At 41.5% G+C, this 22989-nt stretch overlaps 1 protein-coding gene and 1 long non-coding RNA gene across 5 annotated transcripts in view; one reads left to right on the top strand and one right to left on the bottom strand.

The window, feature by feature from the left end:
• ROR2 (receptor tyrosine kinase like orphan receptor 2) overlaps positions 1–22989 on the top strand; it is a 180488-nt gene that overhangs the window by 15836 nt on the left and 141663 nt on the right. The window lies entirely within an intron of this gene.
• LOC103102469 (uncharacterized) lies at positions 12080–12745 on the bottom strand. The gene is made up of 2 exons (XR_463658.3): positions 12410–12745; positions 12080–12320 (listed from the first exon to the last, which is right to left on the bottom strand). It is a non-coding gene; the product is annotated as an uncharacterized LOC103102469 (long non-coding RNA).

Genomic DNA, 22989 nt, shown 5'->3' with positions numbered 1-22989 from the left:
CGGGTCCCAGGAGTTGGCACACGGCTCTCTCCGCAATTTTATTTTTCTCTTCCGACCTAAACATTCTCCTGCAGGTTCCTCCCAATCCGCCCTCAGGTGGAGCGCCGGGAGCTGCTCGCCTTCCCGAAGGCTGCCTGTGGGCTTAGAGCAGTCGTTTCCTGGAGCTTCGGGTCAGAACATTGTTTGGATAAAAAGGCCACTTGCAGTCCCAGCTCTTGGAAAGCTGCCCATTAACACTGAACCCCCCCCTCCCCCCCCATGGTGCTCACTTTTACAAAGAGTGTTTCGAGACAGAAGAACCACCAAACAGGCCGGGGAGCGTCTTTGGGGGCGTCTTCGGATTCTCTTCAGTGACTGCATTTGGGTCTGACGTTTCAGCCCGCCATGTTCTGGCCTGTCGCGCGTTCCTCCTGTCCAGCGGCAGCCGATGGCTCAATGCATGCTCCTACACTCATCAGCCCGGTAGTAGTACTCTCTGGTGCCACTCGGTGGAGCCTTGCTTGCCGGCCGCACTCTTCTCTCACCCCAGTTAAGCAGACCTTCCCTGCCTTCCCTTAAATTGTTTTTCTGCAGAAAAGTTGCTTTGCTTCATCTCCTTCCTGGTTCTTTCCCTGTGGTCTTTTGAAGTTTTATTTTAAATTGGTTGAGAGAATTCTTAGAGTGGCTGGAACTTTCCCTGCTTCTCCGCCATCTTGGGTCTGTCCTCCAAGACGGAGGTCACCTTTTCCCAAGAGCCCCCAGAGCTCAGTGGCTAGAACACTACCCCAAGCTAAAATCTGCCTTTAGACCCTTCCTAGCCGTGTGACTCTGGGCAAGTCGTTGAACTTCTGATTGCCTGATAACAGGATCCACTGGGTCCACTGGAGAAAGGAATTGAAAAGCACTCCAGTAACCTTGCCAAGAAAGTTCCTGGATAGCTGTGGCCCACGGGGTCCCGAAGAGTCAGAAAGGACTGAACTAGGACAACAGAAAGACATCCCAAGCTGACTGAAGAGCAGGTTCTTTTTATTGGCTCGAGGATTCTCTATTTTGTTGCATTCCAGAGGAACGTGTGCTGTAACTACAATTAGTGCGGCAGCATTGTAAGTCTTTGCAGCGCAGTGAATGCAGTCGGTCCGGCTTGCCGCTCGGTGAGGAGGTGACCCAGAAAAGATGAGCGCTTTGGGTTCTTTGGAAGTCGGACATGGCTCCAGAGACCCTCGGCTCCCCTCTCTCTTTCCGTGGGACAGGAGAGCTGAAACGACTCCCAGGTCCTCCCCGAGCTGGGATTGGGTGAGCCTTTTGAACGGAGGGAAGGGCAGTCTTTTCCGCTGCTCGTTGTTGATTTGTCCCACTCCCCCAGAGAGTGCTGTTCAATACCGGCCTGGGAAAAGTTCTTTGCAGACTGAGCAGAGAGAAGGAACCATTTCATGTTTTCAGCTGCTTCTCCTGTAATAGTTTTGTGTGGCGTGGAATTCTGGGGAGGCTGTAATGAGCAGACAGGAAACTTAATAAGATGCAGGCAGAGAAAAGCTGCTTTATTTGGAGCAAACCTGGGACAGTGGAGGGAGGGAGGGGAAGGGAACAAGAAGGGATTCTGCTTACTCAAATGGCTTGCTTGGGGCAAAAATGGCCTCTTCTAGGTCTAATCACAGACTTCTCTAACAATCCTGACTTAAGATTCTCCTCCTCCCCTCTGTCCAGTCCCATGGAGGGGGTGTGTGTGACATTTACAGTTTTGAGCACGTGATTTCCAACCTGAGCTAACCCTAAAGATCCCCAGACTGGGACCATGATGATACTTGGGAAACTCGCTGTCCTTTCCCTCCTTCAGTTTATCTCATAGCTCGCTTTCTTCCCAGGCTACCGAGAAACGCTCCTCCAGGTTCTTGAAAACAGGTCAGGAAAACTGGAAGTGTTATGGGTGTGTGTGTGTGGGGGCAGTTTTATTCTAAAAACAGTCTGGAAATTGGGATTACAATAAGCCAAATACTGCTCTGAGAATTACACGCTGTCATCCCACTCAGTTTGGAGCAGGTTATATCTTCGTATATTTGAAAGAACATTCATGACCAAGCGCAGTGTTTTTCTGCCAAGAGTTTTCAGGGGGTTAGAAGCCGCAGTATATGGGGAGAAGGCTGAAAGGGCAGTCCAGGGTTCTGCGCCCTTGTCATGGTGTTGGCTAGCAGTATGGTCTTGAGCAAGCCATTAGCATCTCTGACCTTCGTTTCCTCTTTTGTGAAACGAGAGAGATGGACTGCAGAAGAAAGGGTGGGAAAAGAGCAGACTCAGGGAAGCGTGATCATTGTTGTCTACTTTGGCTCCCGAAGGTAGAACCCAGAGCAGCGGCCAGCAGGCAATTTCAGACCATGCCCTTACAATTACAGCTGGCCAGTAGTAGAATGATCTGCCTCCTTCGTGGAAGAGATGGAGGTGACTTCGAAGATGAATGAATAGACTATGGAGGCTGCAGTTGAGATTCCTTTTGGATTGGAGTTGTTCTAGATGAGTTCCCTGTCAAGGCTTAAATTCTTGTTTGAGAACATTCTGGAGCCATGGCATCCTCAAGGACCCTTCCCCCTATCATCTTCTATAATTGCAAGTTAACTGCTTTAGCCAGCATTAAACTGTCTAGTTGCAAAGGTTTTTAGAGCTGCTATTAACTGGGCTCTCTTTTGTTAGTCTTCTAAGTAAAGTCCATTTTCCCCCTCTTAGTATTTGTTGGGTCTGGCCTTTTCTGCATTAAGAGTTGAAATGATAAAGAATGACTATTCTACCACAAGATTCTATATAAGCCAATTATTTACAGCAATCCAGTATGGAAAAGACAGTATTGAGTTTGAAGAAAAGGAAATACATTTTCTTTTCTGTTGTTCTCAGGCTTCTCATAGATCAAATTTTAAGTATGACCAGAAGAGATACTGATGCTGAGAAATGGGAACAGGAAGGCAAGATTAGTTTTGAGAACTATATGTTGGCCAAATGAATTTTCCTAAGCTGGTTTGGTGGGAGGAGGGGAAAAGGGAATTCATTACATTCCCATTATGTGTCAAGAATGATGCTAAACATATTTATCACTATTATTCTTGTCCCATCTGTGATTTAATGATGGGCGGGTGGAAATACAGAGATATTGGGGGCTCAGTTCTCCTCTTTCACTAAGACCTTTGTGCTAGAAAATAGAGTTTGAAATAAGTGAATAAGTATAGTGGAAATACTGAGGTTTAGAAATATGCTACACCAAGATACTAATTTTTAAGGTTCTTGTTGGTACTATAATTTGATCTCTATGACAGTGATTTCAGCTTATTTCCTAGACCTAAACACAAAATTTGATCTCCTACTTGCATGGCTTTCTCGATTTTTGGAATGTACTTCCCCCACGTCTGCCTCTTAAGTCTTAGCTTAGTTTCTCTTTTTTATCCCTAGTGTCTAGTGTGGTGCCTGGCACAGAGAAGGTACTTCATTCTTGTCAAATGAAGGAAACATTAGATTGGACTGCTTAAAAGAGCACTTCGTCTTTAGTGCTTCCTACCAATCAAACGAAGAAAAACAGACAAGGTGAAAGAAGATGAAAACTGCTTAGGACAAAGTTTGCCTTGATAGAAGCATCAGCATTGTATTTTCATGTCATTAACCATCAGATGTTGGGCTTTTAATGCTATATGCAGAGTTGTAGCAAGCCTCTTATAGAGGGACGTCATTTGCTCCTTTGTAACATGATAATTGTCACACTGAACTTTTTATAAAAACTCAAAACATCTAGAAAGTGAATTTGTAGGGAGGGTCATGGGTCATCTGAGAATACTTTAAGCAGTTGCTTTGTACTTCTCTGCAAAGGAACATGTCATTGGTTATGAGTGTTGGGAGAAGGACTGTCTGGGAGAAAGACTTTCTTCTGTGCTGTAATTCAGCATTGCTCATTTTCATTTCATAAATGTAATTTTTCTTCCTATTTTAAAATCAGACAATGCAGGTTTATCCATTTAGCCCTTACACAGAAGTAGTTTTCATTTTTTCTTCATTACTTCACGTTATTGGACCAAAGGTTTGTCAGATTGTCATTCTTTTTGCCTTGTCACACGGGAGATCTTCTCGTGGGAGCAGAAGTTTCCCCTCGACATTTTCTCGCTTTTCACCTGTATCTTCATTGGGTGAAGATTGGTTTGGCCAACAGATCTGTTCAAGCGGGGGCTCGAAAGAGGCTGAAAGTCAATGAAGGCTCCACTGTCGGTTCCATTAAGGACTCCCAAAGCACATGCGAAATGTGACCCAGTAGTCCTGTTTCTGCTCCAGACTCACTCTGGACGGGACTAGCCCATCCCAGCATCAAGCCAGGCACAGAACCTAGCGATTCTTCCCCTGCCGCTCCCTCCGTCCACTATTTGTGCTCCCAAATCCCCCACTTCTTGTGGCCCTTCCTGAACAAGCACCAGGTGCCTGAAGTCAGCAGGGAGGGTTTCAGAACTGCGACATCGACGTGTGCGGACGTCTCTCCTGTAATTTCCTGAATGGTGCTTCATGTCATCTCCTGTTATCTACAATTCCGTCCAACATCCCCTCCGTAAAGGGAGTTCTGAAGGAGGGCCATTCCTTGGCACTACCATTTCCATCGATCCTCTGGAGAACTTTCCCGAGCACCATTCATGTCTTCACATAGCCATGAAGGGTGTCCATGTTTAAGAAAAGGAGGGAGAGAAATCCAAATCTTTGGGGGAAAAGACTGGCTATAGCGGACAGTCCTGAATCCTAGTCAGCAGCCCGTGCGTCCGTGACTGTTGACACTCGCGGTTGGTGCCTGCATTGAACTCGGGGTGGCGGCTCGTCTCCCCCTTGGCCAGGAGGATCAAACACTGATGGGCTTTGGGAAACGAGCGCTCTGCACACATCAGCTCCTCGTCCTGGCCTCTTGCTTCTGTCAGGCATCACCTCCTAATCACAGCCAAGCATTGAGCCCAACCGTGTCTCTTCAGACTGAGCCTCCTTCTTTTCCACGTCGTCACACTGTCTCCTAGCAGCTCTCTACATCCCTCTCTGCTGCTTATGTTGTGCAAGTAAGAAGAAGAAGGAAATACAGGGAGAAAAGTGTGGCATGAAACATGCAACTCTGCTGCTCTCTTGTGTGGAATGGAAAAGGAAAGCTACAAGCAATGGTGGGAGCCTGACGCATTAGGGCATAAAGGAGAGAGCCCTTATCTTAGCTCTTACTGACTCAGCACTGTGACCTTCTGCAAGTCTTTTGCCCTCTTTCTTTCCTTGGAAAATTAGGGAATTAGATTAGGTGAATTTCAGGATGCACTGATGGCCTATTATTGTTCGGAGAATAGTTGGGCTTAATTCTAAAACATCGATAATGAATATTAATGGATGAAGCGAATTAAAAGAACAACTAAAACAGATGAGGACAGATGCCATGGTATGATTCTTCCACTGAACTCCTAAGGACAGGGACCATATGCTCTTTTTACTATGTTTTAAAAATGCATTGAACAAACTCTTGCTAAGTTAATTGATTTATTGATTTGTTTTAATTTTAATTTTATTATTATTAAATAAATATATTAAATATTTATATTTATTTATGTTAAACTAGATTTGACGTGGCAATGCCTATTACTTTAAGATTTGAAAAGTTTTATTACCTACATTGTTTCTTTGAGCCTCAAAAAAATCCTTTGACAGAGGTAGTGCAGGTATAATAAACCCACTTTACAGATAAGGAAATCAGGATTCAGAGTGGTTAATGACTTGCCTATGGTCACAAGGGTATAAAGTAGAATCTGTAGAGAAATCTTGTCTCCAGGTGCAGCATGTTAGTAAAAACGTGCCACTGTGTTCAAGAATTGCTTGACATGTTTTTCTTTTCTTTAACGCATGCACCTTCCATCTTAGACTCCAGAATGTGCTCTAAAGCCGAAGCCATGAGGGTTAGGCAGTGGGAGTTAGGTGACTTGCCAATGGTCATAGAGCTAGGAAATGTCTGGGGCCAATTTCGAATAGAGGACCTCCTGTTTCTAGGCCCGAGTCTCAATCTCCAAAGTCACCTAGCTGTCCTCCAGGAACTGCTTTTAAAGAAAGTGTCTGCAGAAGAAATATTCTATTTCTACAGATCATGAGGGCTCTTTGATTACTTGTTTGGAGCACTTCCCACAATTTCCTTTTCTGCTGAACATCCCAAATTCTTAGTCGTTGACAAAGTCCAGAATTCTGACCATAGAGTCTTTAGTTTCTTACCTCAGTCTTTCCTTGGTGGTAGATCTGGAAAACTGAAACATCCCATTGTGAACTGAATTGGTAGTTTAAATAGTGAATATATCTTAAGTAGGCAATATATGTCATCATTTGATAATTTTTCATAGAACTTAGGAAAAAGAAAAGATGGGATCTCAAGTATAGTCCAAATCCATTATTTTACAGAAAAGAAACATCTCTAGCAATTAAGTAATTTGATAGAAATCACAAGAAATATAATTATCAGATTAGAATCTAGAAGCAAGGTCTCTTTTATTCTCTCAAAAAATTTTTTTTTAGTGTTCTAAATCCCTCCTGATTAGAGAAATGCAGATTAAAACAACTCTGAGGTACCACCTTATACCTATCAGACTGACCAATATGACAGCAAAGGAAAGTGATAAATGTTGGAGGGGATGTGGCAAATTTGGGACACTTATACACTGCTGGTGGAATTGTGAATTGGTCCAACCATTCTGTAGGGCAATTTGGAACTATGCCCAAAGGGCACTAAATGACTGTTTGCCCTTTGATCCAGCCACAGCACTGCTGGGTTTGTACTCCAAAGAGATAATAAGGGAAAAAACGTGTACAAGAGCATTCATAGCTGCACTCTTTGTGGTGGCAAAAAATTGGAAAATGAGGGGATGCCCTTCAATTGGGGAATGGCTGAACACATTGTGGTATATGTTGGTGATGGAATACTATTGTGCTCAAAGAAACACTGAAGTGGAGGAATTCCATGGAGACTGGAACGACCTCCAGGAAGTGATGCAGAGTGAGAGGAGCAGAACCAGGAGAACATTGTACACAGGGACTGATACACTGTGGCACAATCGAATGTAACTGACTTTTCTACTAGCAGAAAGCAATGACCCAGGACAATCCAGAGGAATTTATGAGAAAGAATGTATCCACATCCAGAGAAAGAACTGTGGGAGCAGAAACTCAGAAGAAAAACATATGGTCGATCACCTAGTTGGGTATGGATGTAATTAATTAGGGTTTTGAGATTAAAAGATCTCTCTAGTGCAAATACGAATAACATGGAAATAGCTTTTGAACAATGATACACGTATAGACCAGTGGAACTGCTTGTCAGCTCCAGGAGGGGGAGGGAAGAGGGGAGGGAAAGAACATGAATCATGTAACCATGGAAAAATATTATAAATTTTAAAAAGGGAGAAAATAAATACAATTTTCTTTTAATTGTGAATTTAACAATTATTCATAAATGCAAATATTCCTACAAAGGGAAAAGCACTTTTAAAAGAAACACTTCCCTGGCATAATATAATACTTGAAAGACATCATATAGCATTCTCTAATATAACTAACAGTGGTCCAATAAAACACATGGACACATTGGCTTTGCTGGAGAATGTATATTTAATTTAACTCTATATCCCCTCATACATACGAGTCCTTTCCTTCTATTCTTGATACCCTGGAGGCATGTGCCTAATAATAGTATTACTAGTCCAACAGTTATATTGATAAGTTTAGTGACTTTTGGAGTATAGCTCTAAATTGTTTTACAAAATGATGGAACTAATGTATAGTTTCACCACAACGGACTTTCCAGGTGATTCTCCTACAACTTCTTCAGAAATCGCTTCTTTCTTCTTTTGTCATCTTTTAGAATGTTATGGATACGAGGTAGCACCTCAGAGTTGTTTTAGTTGGCATTTTTCTTCTATTTTGTTTATTTGGAACATTTTTTTCAAACAGGTCTTCCTAGCTTACATCTTTTACAATGAGCAAATTGCCTGTTTACATATTTCCACCACATGTCTATTGAGGGAATGGCTCTTGTTCTTTTACATTTGTATGCACTTAAAAATAAATCTTGGATGTTTGACCTTTGTATTGCTGTAAATACATTTTCCAATTAGGTATTTCACTTTTAATTCCAAGTATTCTGTTTTGTTTGTGCCAGAGCCATTCAGCTTTATCTACTTGAAATGGCCTATTAAATCTTTAATACGAATTCTTTCCTAAATATAATTTTGATCTCAGTTTTTAGTCATTTAGATTCTTTGTGATGTGACCATTTATCCTTAAGTAATATACCTAATTTGAAGTTTGTAGTTGTCCGGTGTTGCTCTATGTCTATAATACCTTGCCTGGCACATATTAAGTGCTTAATAATGACTTGTTGATTAAATCCAGTTCCTGCCAGACTCTTCCATTTTGCTTTTTATTATCTTTTTAGACTCTCCCATTTTAAAAGCCATTGATTGTCCAAAAAAGGGAATCCATGGAGGCTTTGGCTGATTAATTCTTTCAGGTTTTGAGATTTGGTAAAACTAGAATCATTTCATTCCTTCTTTTGTTGTTCAGTCATTCAGTCACGTTCAACTCTTTGTGACCTTGTGGAAAATTGTCCATGGAGAAGAAGGGAAAAAAAGAAACCTTGACAAAAACCAAAACCAAACTGCTGGAAGGTCTTCACACAGACACACGAGCAACAGGCAATATATGCCGTTCATCCTTTGCTTTCTGAGAGAATCAGTGCCCTTCTGAGAGTGATGTCAGTCCAGTAAGAAATCAGAAGGCTAAGCAGGTCTAGCCCAAGGAATCCATTAGAACATTTGCTATGGAGCTAAAGCTTCCTCAGAGGGGAGAGAGAAGCTTTAAGGTAGGAAGATAGAGAAAGGATAGAAGTTTTAGATACCATGAGGGGGATGACGGAGTCAAATTAGAGATATGAGGTGGCAGGAATGAGTCTTTATTAATTTTCCATGAGCCACAGCTAAGCTCTGATCAAAGGACCCTTCCGAAGGCTTTTACCAGTCCAGAGATCCACATTTAATACCACACAGGTCGGAGAGATGAAAGAGAGATAGAGAAGGTTTAAAGATGGAGCTTGGCCAGAGGCCAAACTTTTGTAGGTTTATTTTCTGTATTGCTACTTTTTTTGTAATTTTGTAATTTCATTTTTAGTTGAATCTTTAGAATCTTATCAGAAAATAATCTCATTGGGTAAAAGGAATAATTTTGTTTTCCTTTTGCTTATGACTATTTCGCCAATTGATTATCTTATTGCTATACCAATTGTCTTTCCTTTAAAAAAACGAGTCTTGCATTTTGTTCAAGTCTTTCTTCCTGGTTGAATACTGTATTAGACCTTTCATAGTAAATCTTCTATTTGCCCAGTTTATATCTGAATATACTTAATAACAAATAAACTTGATTTTGAAATTCTTTGGGTAATCTTAGGGGATTGTGGTAAGTTAAAGCAATAATGTACTATTGTTGACAATGACTGAATTTAGTGTCAAAAATCTGTGTGTTTTTCAGATTTTCTCATGATGAGCTATGAGTAGTCTTCTGGCTCCTTGTACAATTTTTTATTTCTTATCAAAGGGCTTTTGAGTTTCAAGTGTAAGATTCCCAGCTGGCTATCTTTTGATTCACTTCATCGTTTTCAGAATAGAAAGGTTGGGCATTATTCTTACATCATTTTTTGTAGTACGGATTTTTGATTTGTCATGTTTTTTAACTGATGCACTGTCATGGGCAACAGTCAATTTTCAAGGGCTTTTGGGGGATTATAAAGAATTAATGTTTTCTTTTAATGTCATCTTTTGATTTTCTTTTGCTTAGTTTTTTCATTTCTATATTTCCATCTCACATCCGTTATTTTCCTTTTCTGAGGCTCTTTGGCAGAGAATCCCCATTGTGTCGCCCAAGTTCTCTGTTTTTCCCCTGCATTAAGAACTGGCTTTTCAATTATATTTTATTCCTTGTCATCTTGGAATATCGAACCCCCCAAACTTGTAGCCATGTGGGATGATCTGAAAACCCCCAAGTGGAGTCAGCTTGAAAGCTGAAGATCTCAAGTTTGACTTTGCCCCCCCGAGAATTTCTCCCCAGGGGAGTCCCAACAGCCCTTCAAGTATTTCAGGCGGAGCTAGCGGACTTCATTGGGTGTTAAGTACCTTTTCTCCCCTGGTGGGGCCCTGCCCTTGTGTCCTTTGGAAAGCATCCGCCTCTCCCGGTCTGGGACTCCTCAGCCAATCAACTGTCCTCTCCCAGCCTCCGGGCCAAGAGCTATAGAAGTGCCCGTGTTCCGGGCTCCCCCAGCTGTCAGTCTAGCGGGTTGGCATTCCCAAGAGTCTCCGGGTGGAGGGTGATAATGGGTTCAGGAAAGGTAAAGACGGCATTGTATTAGCAGAGGGGAGGAGGGAGCCGCTGACCTACCCAGGCACGTTTCTACACTGATCTACAGGTCAAACAAAGGGTACAGCCCAAGCCGGAGCCCAGATCCCCACCCTGGCCCGAGCCCTGGGGGGTCCGGCCGAAGGCCCAGGAAGCTTTACCCTAGTCGCTATCCAGCAGGATGGGGGGGGGTCCCCACTGGATGGCCGTAACTTCAGGGAGATTCTCAGCTTCTGTGCTGAATCCAGCTCCAGGGAGAGACCGTGGGCAGCCATCCAGTCCTGGAGAAGCTTGACCCAGCCGGCTCTTGGGGAGCCTCGGCCCCGGGGGCTGCCCATCCATTTCAGCACGCTCCTGGCCCGAACGAGACGGAGCTGACCATCCGAGCTCCTAGTCCCTGGTTTGTGGTGGTGGAGCGTCCTTGTGAATGGCGGCCCCGGGGATGTACGGCAAGGCCCGCTGGGCTGCTCCTGGGGCTGGCTTACCACATCTGAGGGGTCCGTCCATGGTCATTGTGTCATTTCTTATCCCTGTCCTTGAGGCGCTGGACTGGCCGCAGGGAGCCCCCAAACATGCAGCTCAGAAACACTGCTCCCCCCCCCTTGTTGAGTTGGGGGAAAGCCTGTCCCTAGGAGCCCCCCAGGGGCCGCTCCAGCTTACCCTCCGCCCCTCTCCGGGTGCTCTGGTCCCAGAGAAGATGCCCATCAGGAGAGGGCAGCACTCCAGCCTGAGGCCTCCTCCCAGAGCCAGCCGTGCCCTGGGGGACAACTGGGGGGGGGAGGCGTAGCCCCGAGGGACCAACGACAGAATGGGGGGACCCAGGGACAGGGGAACTTGCCTGATTGGCATTGGACCGGGAAGGAACCCGAGCATGGCCCAGGGCCGGTCTACAGTGGCTGAGGTTGGCCAGATCAAGCCCTTTCACGTCTGTGGTTCAGGGGGCTGTGGGGGAGGCCAAGACCTTCCTCTGGGCAAACCTGGAACTTCCAAGCTCCCCTTCGGATGGGGAGAACCTGCAAAGACCTCTGCAAATGCGAGCTATTGCAGACGGATGAACAGGAGGTCCATGCAGAGGCAAGGCACTGATGGTGGGAAGGGACCTAGAAAGCTCTCTTCTTTCTTTTTTTCTAGACCCTGACTTTTCTGTTAGCAGTGGGGGTCCAGTGACTTGCCCAGGGAAGTATCTGAGGTCAAATCTGAACCCAAGACCTCTGTCTCTGGGCTTGGTTTTCATTCCGCCATCCACCTGGCTGACCCCAAGAAAGGTCTCTTACAAAAGACAAGATTTGAGCTCCCTTAAAAAAAAGAAGCCTCGCATTTGTATGAATTCCAAGAGAGGAGTGGCAAGGGCCAGGGACTTGAGGGGAAGTGATTTGGCCAGGGTCACCTCCATAGAAGTGTTGGGATTCAGATTTGAACCCAGGCCTGGCCCCCGACCCACTGTGCTACCTCGGCGTCCTAGATTGTAGCTTCTCAGGAAGCCTCGAGGTAGAGACTAGGAGGGAGAGACGAAGTGCCACTTGGGGTCACAGGTCGAGGGGGAGGCCCGAGTCCCGGGAGTGTAGAATAAGTAGAGGGGACGCCGGGAGCTTTAAAGTGCCAAACAGGGAACCTCATTAGTGCGCTGAGAGAAGGGGAGCAGGACACCCGCAGCCGACGAGAGCAGGTTGCCGGCTGTTTGGGGGAAAGGGATCAGTTCATTCCGTTTATTGTTGAACCTGTAGTTTCCCTTATTTTTAATAAATACTTTCTCATTGGGCCACAGCATAGCAGTATAATAGGGCAGCGAAGTCCAGAGGCCAGGCCGGAGGCTTGGGCGGTTCATACAGGTCTGAGACTCCCGAGTGAAGCAGCCTAGAGAGCGGAGCGCCAGCGGCATTCTCAGTGATGCTCTAGATGGAGGTCCAGGGAAGGGCACCAAGCGCGGAAGAGAAGCGGGAGAGAACCTGATGGGGAGACAGAGAGGAGGAGAAAGGGGTCAGAAAAGTCCAGGAGGGCGACGTCGGAGAGGAGATGTAGGCTTGGCGCTCAATACCTGGCGGGCAGGCTTGAGGGAGCGGAAGCTCCACAGGGAGGGATGGGGGGAGGTGATGGCCCTTCTAGAGACGCGGCCACAGTCGAGGTAGAAGGGCAGGGAGAGAGAGGCCTTGGTGGGAAGGACAGTCTTCGGGAGGAGGCCAGCCGAAGGAGGGTCACGCGTGCCTGGAGAAGCGTTTGTCAGTCAGCCAGTGCATTTCCTCGGCTCTTCCTACGGGCCAGGGAAGTGGCTGCAAGCTCATTCTAAGAAGCACTCCCGCCTGGAAAAAGGCAGTAGAGGGAGGAGACGGGTGGGAAAAGGATACCCTGAGATGCACCAACAGGAAGAGGAGGGAGCTCTAGTGGAAGAGGAGGGAGGCAAGGTTATCTATGGGCTGAGGGGTTGGGGGCGGGCTCCTGGGAGGCTGGAGGAGGGATGAGAAGATACGTAAATAAGGCCAGAAAGAAATCCTGGAGTCCGGAAACGGGGACGATGCAGGAATCCTTGTGAAATGTTCCCATTCTCCAGATCTAGCTCGTCACGTGTAGTTGGTCTTAGTGATCCGGGAGCAATAAATGGCGCCGCCTGAGCTTTCCTTGGATTCCCAGTCACCACACAGGCAGGGTCCTTGATAGTTTTCATTCAGAATGAGACACTCCACCAGCAAGTCAATGGACGTGCAACGGACTGATAATATTGATGCCACTTAGGTCTGTCGGGCACAGTGACAAAGAAGCTGGTCACTGAGAGGAAATCTAGACTTGTCACTGGGGCAGAAGATGCCTATGGGTGTTACAAAAGAAAGAATGCATCCGCATTAGCATAGCTATTCAGACTGGCCTTAGGGGACCTCCAACCCTTCTGAGACTAGACAAAGGGGAGAAGACCTCCTGGAGCCACGAGGCTTCCTTTGCAACCATAAAACTTAAAAAAAGCAATTTGTGGTGACAATGGACCCTGAAGGACAGAAGCTGTTGGAAGTTGGTCCTCCTATGGGGGGGGGGGGGGAAGAACATGACAAATACAGAACAAAATAGAGCTTGTCAGCTCAACCTTAATAGCCTACTCTTAGCTCTTAAAAATCTACTTTTAACAGTTTTTTAAAATTCACATGTACTACAAAACATTGCCTGTTAATGGGGATTCATTTCTTCAGTAATTCCATAATAGCTGCTCTGTCATCGAGGCAGAGTGGGAAACCTTTAAGTTAAACTACTAGGCCCAGAGTATGTGAAAGGTGAAGAGGAGCAGCTGGAACATTTAGTGAATAGAATATTAAAATCATTTCTTATGCTCCTCTAGTTGTATGGCAGAGTCCAGCAATTTTGATTTTGCTTTTTTACAGATTAATTTTAAACATAGTACTTGAACGTTAGAGTTCTTAACATTGTCTTTTAATAGCTGCATTTAATTATAAAAACAAATGAGACATTAGTCTTTTGTTGCATCTTGTAATTTTTGCATTTGTATTTTTTAACTTTTATAAAGCATCAATTTTATTTTAATTCTAGAATGAAAAGTTTTAAATTTTATCCGCCTAGAAATTATTTTGTAAGAGTGGTACATAAAATTTTAACTTTATTCTCGGTTGTATTCAGAAATGGAACTTTTATTCAATTTTATGCAATGGAATGAATAAAAAAACTTTTATTAAGCTCCTTGTGCCTAAACACTTAGCATGTAGATACCCAAATCTGGTGGCCTCTCAAGGATTATGTTCTATTTGGAGAAACTATATATTTATAAAGGAGTGATTCCTAGAGGAATTGAGTTGTGTTGCAACATGGAAAAAATGGGAAAAGAGGGGAAAATGGAAGAAAGGCAAAAGGCAATTCCTATTCTCAAGGAACTTACAACTTCATGGATTGGCCATAAACATGGTGCTTCCTCTGTTATCCTAGTTGCACCCCTAGGCTCCTTTGAAACACAAAGTTTAAAATAAATTATAAAAACGGGAAACCAATTTTAGAAGAGAAAAAGGATGTTTGTTCTGACAAATATATCCTTAGGAAATCAGTCTTCTCACACTCTATCCACTTCTAAAGTGACCCAACTGCAAGATTTATAAATATCCCAGAAACGACAAGAATTGTAGGTCACGGAGGAAAAGTCAATGAAACACAACTAGACTTGTCCTGCCCCTTCATTTATAAATGAGCAAATTGAGGCTTTAGAGAAGTGAAATAACTTTACCAAAGATACACATTAAGTATCAGAGCTGGAATTGAAATGGAGATCATTAGTTCCAAACTAGTGCTATTCGAGAACATACTATTGTGAACGTTCTTGACCAGAGTGGTCACTTAAAACAAATTTGTGTGTGTTTGAGATTCTTTTTTCTGACCAGTTCAGTTGGAAGTAAAGTTCAGGTATTAGATGCTCTTTTCTATACATCTGCCTTTTGCTTATTTAGATGTATTCTTGTTTATTCTGATAATTTTCCTTCACTATCCTTTCTGCCCCCTCCTCTCTGTGTAAATACCCATTCTTCCTCTTTCTTTTTCTGCTCTTTTCCCAAGATCATTAAAATATAGTAGAACCAATCGAAGCTTGTCTAATTTCACTGCTTCTGTGACTCCTGATGATGAAAGGATTCAAATGGGTCGTGTGGACCATCTCCTCATATTTGAACTGAAAAACTCACGTATTTGAACTTCTTCATAGTTTCTTCACAGTTCTGGTCTTTTCATTAACAAGGTTTAAAGGCTTCATTCCATTAAAGATCTGTCTTTTCTCCTTGTATACTATTATCCTGAGGTTTCCTGGGTAAGTTATTTTTTGTTGTAAGACCATTTTAAGAATTTTAAATATTTCCCATGATTCCATGATTCATGTTCTTTCCCTCCCCCTTTCCCTCCTCTCTCCCAGAGCTGTCAAGCAATTTCACTGAGTTATACATGGATCATCACTCAATACCTGTTTTCATAGTACTCACTGTTGTCATTGAGTATCTTTTAAAAACAAGAACCCACATCCTATACCCATATGAGCAAGTGACGAATCAGATGGTTTCCTTCTGTTTCTACTCCCATGGTTGGATCTCTCAGTGTCAATAGCGTTCTTTCTCAGAAGTCCCTGGGATTGTCCTGGATCGTTGCATTGCTATTAGTGCAAAGTCGATTATGTATTATTGGACAACAACATTTCAGTTTTTGTATACAGTGTTCTGGTTCTGCTCCTTTCATTCTGCATCAGTTTGTGGAATTCCTGCCAGCTTGTATGGAAATCAAGCAGGTGATCGTTCCTTGTGGCACAAGAGTGCTCCATGCCCATCAGATACCACAAGGTGTTCAGCCATTCCCCAATCCAGGGACACCCCCTCATTTCCTAATTGTTTCCACCACTGAGTGAAGCTACGAATATTCTTGTACAAACTTTTTTCATTCTTATCTCTTTGGGGGTATAAAGTTAGTAGTGGTATTGCTAGATAAAAGGCATTCTTTTAAAGCCCTTTGGGCATTTTTCCAAATTGCCTTCCAGAATGATTGGATGAATTCTCAACTCCACCAGCACTGTATTAGTGTCCCAATTTTGCCCCATCCAACATTTATTATTTTCCTTTACTGACATATTGGCCAATCTAATAGGGGTGAGGTGGTACCCCAGAGTTGTTTTGATTTGCATTTCTCTAAACAGGAGGTCTTTAGAACGCTTTCGATTGATTATTGGTACTTTTGATTTCTTCATCTGAAAACGGCCCATTCTTATCCTTTGACTATTTGTCAATTGGGGAATAGCTTAATTTCTTGTACATTTGATTTGGTTCCTTATATATTTGGGAAATTAGACCTTTGTCAGAGAATGTTGTTGTAACCCCCTCCCCCCCTTTGGTTGCCTTGGTTTAAGTCATTTGCTCATTTTGGATTTATTTTGGCATAGGGTGTAAGATGTTGACCTAAATCAAATTTTTTCCAGACTGCTTTCTAATTTTCCCAGCTGTTTTTGTCAAATAGTGACTTCTTGTCCCAAAAGCTGGCATCTTTGAGTTTTTCAACACTAGCTTGCTGAGGTCCTTTACCCCAAGTCTATTCCATTGATCATCCTTCTATCTCTTAGCCAGTAACATATTGTTGTGATGATGACTGCTTTGTGGTACAGTTTAAGATCTGGCATTGGTAGGCCCCCATCCATCACATTTTTTTTTAAAATTCTCACCTTCCGTCTTGGAGTCAATACTGTGTATTGGCTCCAAGGCAGAAGAGTGGTCAGGGCTAGGCCATGGGGGTCAAGTGACTTGCCCAGGGTCACCCAGCTGGGAAGTAGCTGAGGCCAGATTTGAACCATCCATCACATTTTTAAAAATTAGGTTTCTTGATATCCTTGGTCTTTTGCTCTTCCAGATGAACTTTGTTAGGATTTTTTCTAATTCTATAAAAAAGTTTTTTGGTAGTTCAATAGGTATGGCATTGAATAAATAAATTAGTTTAGGTAGAATTGTCACTTTTATTATCATGTTAGCTCATCCTACCCATGAGCAATTAATGTTTTTTCAATTGTTTAGATCTAGTTTTATTTGTATGAAAAGTGTTTTGTAGTTGGGTTCATATAATTCCAGAGTTTGTCTTGGCAGATAGATTCCTAAGTATTTTATATTGTCTGGAGGGATTTTAAATGGAGTTTCTCTTTCTAACTCTTGCTGATTTTTTTTTGAAATATATAGAAATACCAATGACTTATGTGGGTTTATTTTGTATCCTGCAACTTTGCTAAAATTATTGATTATTTCTACTTGCTTTTTAGTTTATTTTCTAGGATTGTCTAAGTATACCATCATATCATCTAGAAAGGGTTTAGTTTCCTCGTTGCCTAATTTAATCCCTTCAATTTATTTTTCTTCTCTAATTGCTAACACTAGTGTTTCTAGTACACTATTAAATAATAGGGGTGATAATGGGCATCTTTGCTTCACTCCTGATCTTATTGGGAAGGCTTCCAACTTGTTGCAGATGATACTTGCTCATGGTTTTAAATATAGTATATATTATTTCGAGGAAAGACTCTTCTATTCCTATACTTTCTAGTGCTTTTATAGGAATGAGTGTTGGATTTTGTCTAAGGCTTTTTTTTGCATCTACTGAGATAATCATGTGATTTCTGTTAGTTTTGTTATTGATAATGGTCAAGTATGTAGATGATTTTCCTAAAGTTAAACCCTCCTTGCATTCCTTGTGTAAATCCCATCTAGACATAGTGAATAATTCTTGTAGTGAGTTGCTTTAGTCCCTTTGCTAGTATTTTATTTAATGTTTTCGCATCTATGTTTATTATGGAGATTGGTCTATAGTTTTCTTTCTCTGTTTTTGCTCTTCCTGGCTTGGGAATCATTACCTATTTGTGTCATAAAAAGAATTTGGCAAGATTCCTTCTTTGCTTATTTTGTCAACTAGTTTATGTGGTATTGGGATTAGTTGTTCTTTAAATATTTGATAGAATTCACTTGTGAATCCCTCTGACCCTGGGGATTTTTTCTTAGGGAGTTAGTTCTTCGATGTCTTGTTCAATTGCTTTTTCTGAGATGAGATTATTTAAGTATTCAATTTTTTCTTTTGTTAATGTAGTCAATTTATATTTTTGTAACTAATCACCCATTTCACCTAGATTGTCATATCTATTTGCCATATAATTGGGCAAAGTTGCTCTTAATTGTCTTAATTTCCTCTTCATTAGAGATGAGATCACCCTTTTCATTTTTTGATACTGCTAATATGATTCTCTTCTTTCTTTTTTTACCAGTATTTTATTTTATTTGTTTTTTTTTCAAAGTACCAGCTCCTAGTCTTATTTATTAGTTCAATAGTTCTTTTACTTTCAACATTATTAATTTCTCCTTTAATTTTTAGAATTTCCAACTTAGGGGATTTTTAATTTGTTCCCTTTCAAATTTTTTAAGTTGCAAGTTCAATTCATTGATCTCTTCCCTTTCTATTTTGTTGATATAGGGACTCTGGGATATTAATTTTCCTGAGTACTGCTTTGGCTGTATCCCATATATTTTGATACCTTATCTCTTCATTGTCATTCTCTTCAATAAAATCAGTAATTGTTGCTAAATTTGTTTTTGACCCATCAGTTTTGTAAAATTAGATTATTTAGTTTCCAATTAATTTTAAATTCGTCGCTCCATGATCCTTTGCTAATTATAATTTTTATCCCATTATCATTTGAAAAAAAGTTGTATTATTTCTGCTTTTATATATTTGTTTGCAATATTTCTATGCTCTAGTACATGGCCAATCTTTGTATATATACCATGTACTGCTAAGAAGATGGTGCATTGCTTTTTATCCTTGTTTAGTTTTCTCTAGATATCTATTAAATCTATTTTTTCCAATAATTAATTCATTTCTCTTACTTCTTTATTATTTATTTTTTGGTTTGATTTATCTAGTTCTCATGGGAGTAGGTATCTCTTTGGCTTGTGGGCTCTTGAATTTAGCTATGATATTCCTGGAAGTTGTCATTTGAGGATTTCTTTCTGGAAGTGAATTCTTTCGATTTCAATTTTATTTTCTCAGTTGAGGATATCTGGGAAGTTTTCTTTGATAATTTCTTGTATTATGATTTCCAAGCTTTTTTCATTATCATGGATTTCAAATAGTCCAATAATTCTTAAGTGTCTCTCCTGGATCTATATTCCAGGTCAGTTTTTTTCAATAAGGTATTTTATGTTTTCTTCATTTTTTCATCCTTTTGATTTTGTTTTACTGTTTCTTGATTTCTCATGAAATCATTAGTTTCTAGTTGCTTAATTCTGATTTTTAAGGCCTGAATTTTCCTCTGTCATTCATTTGGCCCATTTCTTCTTGAATTACATTCATTTCTCTTCCCAATTTCCCCCCTGCATCTCAATTGTTTTTTGAAGTCTTTTTTGAACCCTTCCAGAATCTATGTTCAACTCATATTTTTCTTTTGGACTTTGCATGTGTTTGCTTTCCTTTCATTGCCCCCTTCTGTGTCTGTACCTTGCTGTTTGTCTCCATAAAATTTTTTTTAGATTTAGGTGCTTTTTTGTTTGCTCATTTTTCTTATTTTTTCATAGGTAGCCTCTGTTCTTTGGGAGGTTAGGGTACCCTCTTCCAATATAGTATGATGGCCTGAGGGCTTAGAGCTCTGAGAGCCACCTCCTACTGCTGATTGAAATAACCCTTGTGATGCTGATAGCTTAAAGACTTTCCTTAGACTTGAGAGTAAGCTTTTGGTCTTACTCTGAGCTTGATCAGTCCCGGACTGCTCAAATTCCAGCCTCAGCCTTAGGTGTAAGTTTTTGATCTCACTGTGTACTTGATCTAATAGGGCACATGTTTGATTTCCCTGTCCTGGCTATCTGCCCTGAGCTTTTGGCAAAAAGATCTGGAACCCCTTTGGATCTATATACTACCCCAAAGTGCGATCTGTGTCGTCTCGACCAGCCCAGACTGGGTCTCCTGGCTTCGCTTTGGCCGAGGCTAGGCTGGGATTCTGGACTTCACCAAAACTTTAGAATTTCAAGGGGTGTGGGTTGGTTGGACCTTAATTTTGTTCAGGTAGGTTCTCAGAGTATGAATGTTGTCTTGGGCTTAATAGCAGCTGTGGGGTGCGTAAGTGTGGCTTGCTCTTCATTTCTTGCTATTGCCTCTTGCTGACTGCTCTTCCCTTTCACCCCAGTGCCCCAGATGTGCTCTGCCTACCTCTTAGGCTTTTCTTTTCTTGAAAGTTGTTTCACTCTGTCTTCTTATTGTTTTTGTTCACCCTTGTATTCTTTTTTTGTGGCGTCATTTTAATATTGGTTGGATGGGATTCTCATGGTGACCTTGATCTTCTTTGCTTTACTCTGTCATCTAGCCCATTTTTTTTCTTCTTCTAGAATGGTGTATGTGAAGTTCTCCCTTCCTTCACAATATGGAGGTAAGATGTAACTTTCCATTAGCATAGACTAGGCATGACTTATATCTCCTCTGGACTATGTCATTCTCACCGCCTGTTATACCTACTTATCTTCAGGTGAGAATGTTCTACTGGTCTCAGCATCTTCCATCTCCTGGTGTGCAGATGACCTGGTTGCAACTTCTAACTGCATTATTGCATGCAGTGTTCTCTAGCCTCCTGTGAAGGGGAGAGGCACGGTACGATATCTGACTGTGCCATCCATCTCCAGGCTGGTATCCTCTCAAGAAAGGAAAGCAAAGTTGATGAACTTCAAGATTTCCATCCCTTACTATTTGTGTTCAACTTTTTTACTCCTGGTTTTCTATGTCCTGCCTGAAAGGAAATGGCAGCTTTTGACTAAGGACATTACATTTCATGCTGTGCAGAATTTTACATGATCTCTTGTCTCCTTCAGGAAGAGTGAAGATGCCTTCCATTTAATTATGGACAAATACATACCCATTCATCTGATTATGCCCTATAAGTCTTAGTGGTTTGGAACATCTGTAGGTCATCACCTAAATCCTATTCCCCAGTCCCTTCCATCTGATTCCTTATGTGGGAAGGAAAACAAAAGCAGGTTCTGGACATTCTGCCACTGAGCTGGAACAAATAGCAGTTGGAGTGTTGGAAAGAAGACACTGACAAGACTGACAGTTGGTGGGGGAAGGCCCAACCAGCTCTGAAGGTCAGAACTTTCTTCCTCTTGCTGTCTGCTGCTAAAGACTTTGAACTTAAGAAAGTTCACATTAGCATAGACAGGAATAAAAGAAACCCTCTTATTATGTTCTCTGATCCATTTTATTAGTTTGTGGATGAATTTGCCTTATTCATATTCATAGTACACTTGCTAATTACATATTTCTTTTAATTGATACTCTCATACTTTTAAAATCTTTTCCCTTTTTAAAAATAAAGATGGGCGAGATATTATCTAGTACATATGATCCATAAATGATGGGATTCCTTAATACTATTTTGTACCTCTTTTCTTCTTGCCTCGTTCCATGTTGATATTTATTTCTCCTCTTTCTTTTTAATCTACCCATTATAATGGTCTTTGCTCTATTATAATGATAATTGTTAAATCTTGTGTGATTCTCATTGTAGCTCTTTAGTACTTTCGCCTCCTTGCAGTAATTTTTCTTTAATCTTGAAAGTCTGGATTTTGGTTATAATATTTCTGGTAGGTTTTGTCTTCGGATATTTTTCAGGAGGTGATTGAATTGTATTTTTTCACTTTGCCTTATAGTTTTCATCTGAATAATTTTTATTTTTTATTTCTTGAAATATGGTATCCACTATCCATTGGATTTTGTTCATGCTTCTCAGGTAGTTTGATGATTCTGAGATGTCTCTTTGGCCTATTTGCCAAGTCAGTTGTGTTTTTTTGATACTTCATATCTTTGTTTTGCTCTAGTTTCAAACTTGATTTGATTAATTCTTCATTTCTCATGAAGCTCTTTTCTCTTTCTCCATTCTCCTTTTTCAGACTTTTAAATTCTTGTGGAATGTTGATCCCTCGTTCTCTGTTCTAGGGCATGAATTCTCCTTGCTTCTTGCCAGTTACTTCCTTTTGTATCTCCTGTTTGGTTTCTTCCAGGTTCCCTTTTAGTTCTTGTGGCTACAGATGCCCTTTTCTTTGAGATTCCTCTCAGCGTTGTGGATTTATTTTCTTCTGGTTTTACCCTAGGTCTTTTGGTCTAAGATATTACTACCACTTCTTGTCACCTCATAAACAGGATCATTAATTCTGCTGGTTTAGAGACCACCCCTTTACAGTCCAGATGTGTCCATTGGATTTACTTTCTGATTAGTTACTCATTTGGCTATGTATTCAGTAATTAGTTAGCTTTTATGCAATGTGCTTGGTTTATTTAAGCCTTTTCTCTCTTATGATAAATGTGACTATTTTATGTTGGACATTTTGGTATTTTTAAATATAAAAACAATAATAAAAAACCTTCAATCTAGATCATTTGGCCCTTTCTCTTCATCTCCTTTTTTTCTTCAAAATGTATCTCTTAGGACCCCATTCAAGCAGTAGAAAAGTCTTCATGGCTGGACTTTTTCTAGGAAAATTGACTTTGCTTGACTACATAGCTGCTTGTTTCCTCTAGTATTTAAGGGAATGTGTATATATAATGTTTGTGGGTCCATAATAGATAGTATTTACATCATGCTTTCATTTTCATAGAGTTTTACAAATATTTCACTTCATCTCTACAACCCACTTAAATAGGTTTTACCGATGAAGGAGGAAACTGAGGCAGAAAGTAAATAACTTTCCCAAGTCACATGACTGGTAAGCGTTTGAGATCAGATTTAAACCAAGACCTTCCTGATGTCTTCTTCATCTCTCCATTCCCTGAGCCACTAGCTGACTGGTGCATATTCACATACCTGTACACATCATACACACATGTGAAATATGACCAGCATGTAAGGGCACATTCTTTGTCTTGTCGTTTGGTGAAGCTGGTACCTGCTGCGTTTCTCCTGGTGAATTCTTACTCTCTGAAACTGTTTGCTGTGTCGTCAGTGCACAAAAGGGCCCCGATGAGGAAACGGCTTCTTTTCAGTGAAAAAGAAGGGCCTTCTGGGAAGCTTTGGCCTCTCCAGGGACACCACCTACCTAGGGATATGGGAGGCCGCTGCAGCTCTCCTATGGTGAGTTCTTATCCCCAGGCCTG

Source organism: Monodelphis domestica, chromosome 3 (assembly GCF_027887165.1).
Source record: "Monodelphis domestica isolate mMonDom1 chromosome 3, mMonDom1.pri, whole genome shotgun sequence".
NCBI lineage: Eukaryota > Metazoa > Chordata > Mammalia > Didelphimorphia > Didelphidae > Monodelphis > Monodelphis domestica.
The sequence above is the reverse complement of the archived record's forward strand: the minus strand, read 5'-3'. Positions and strand labels throughout refer to the sequence as shown.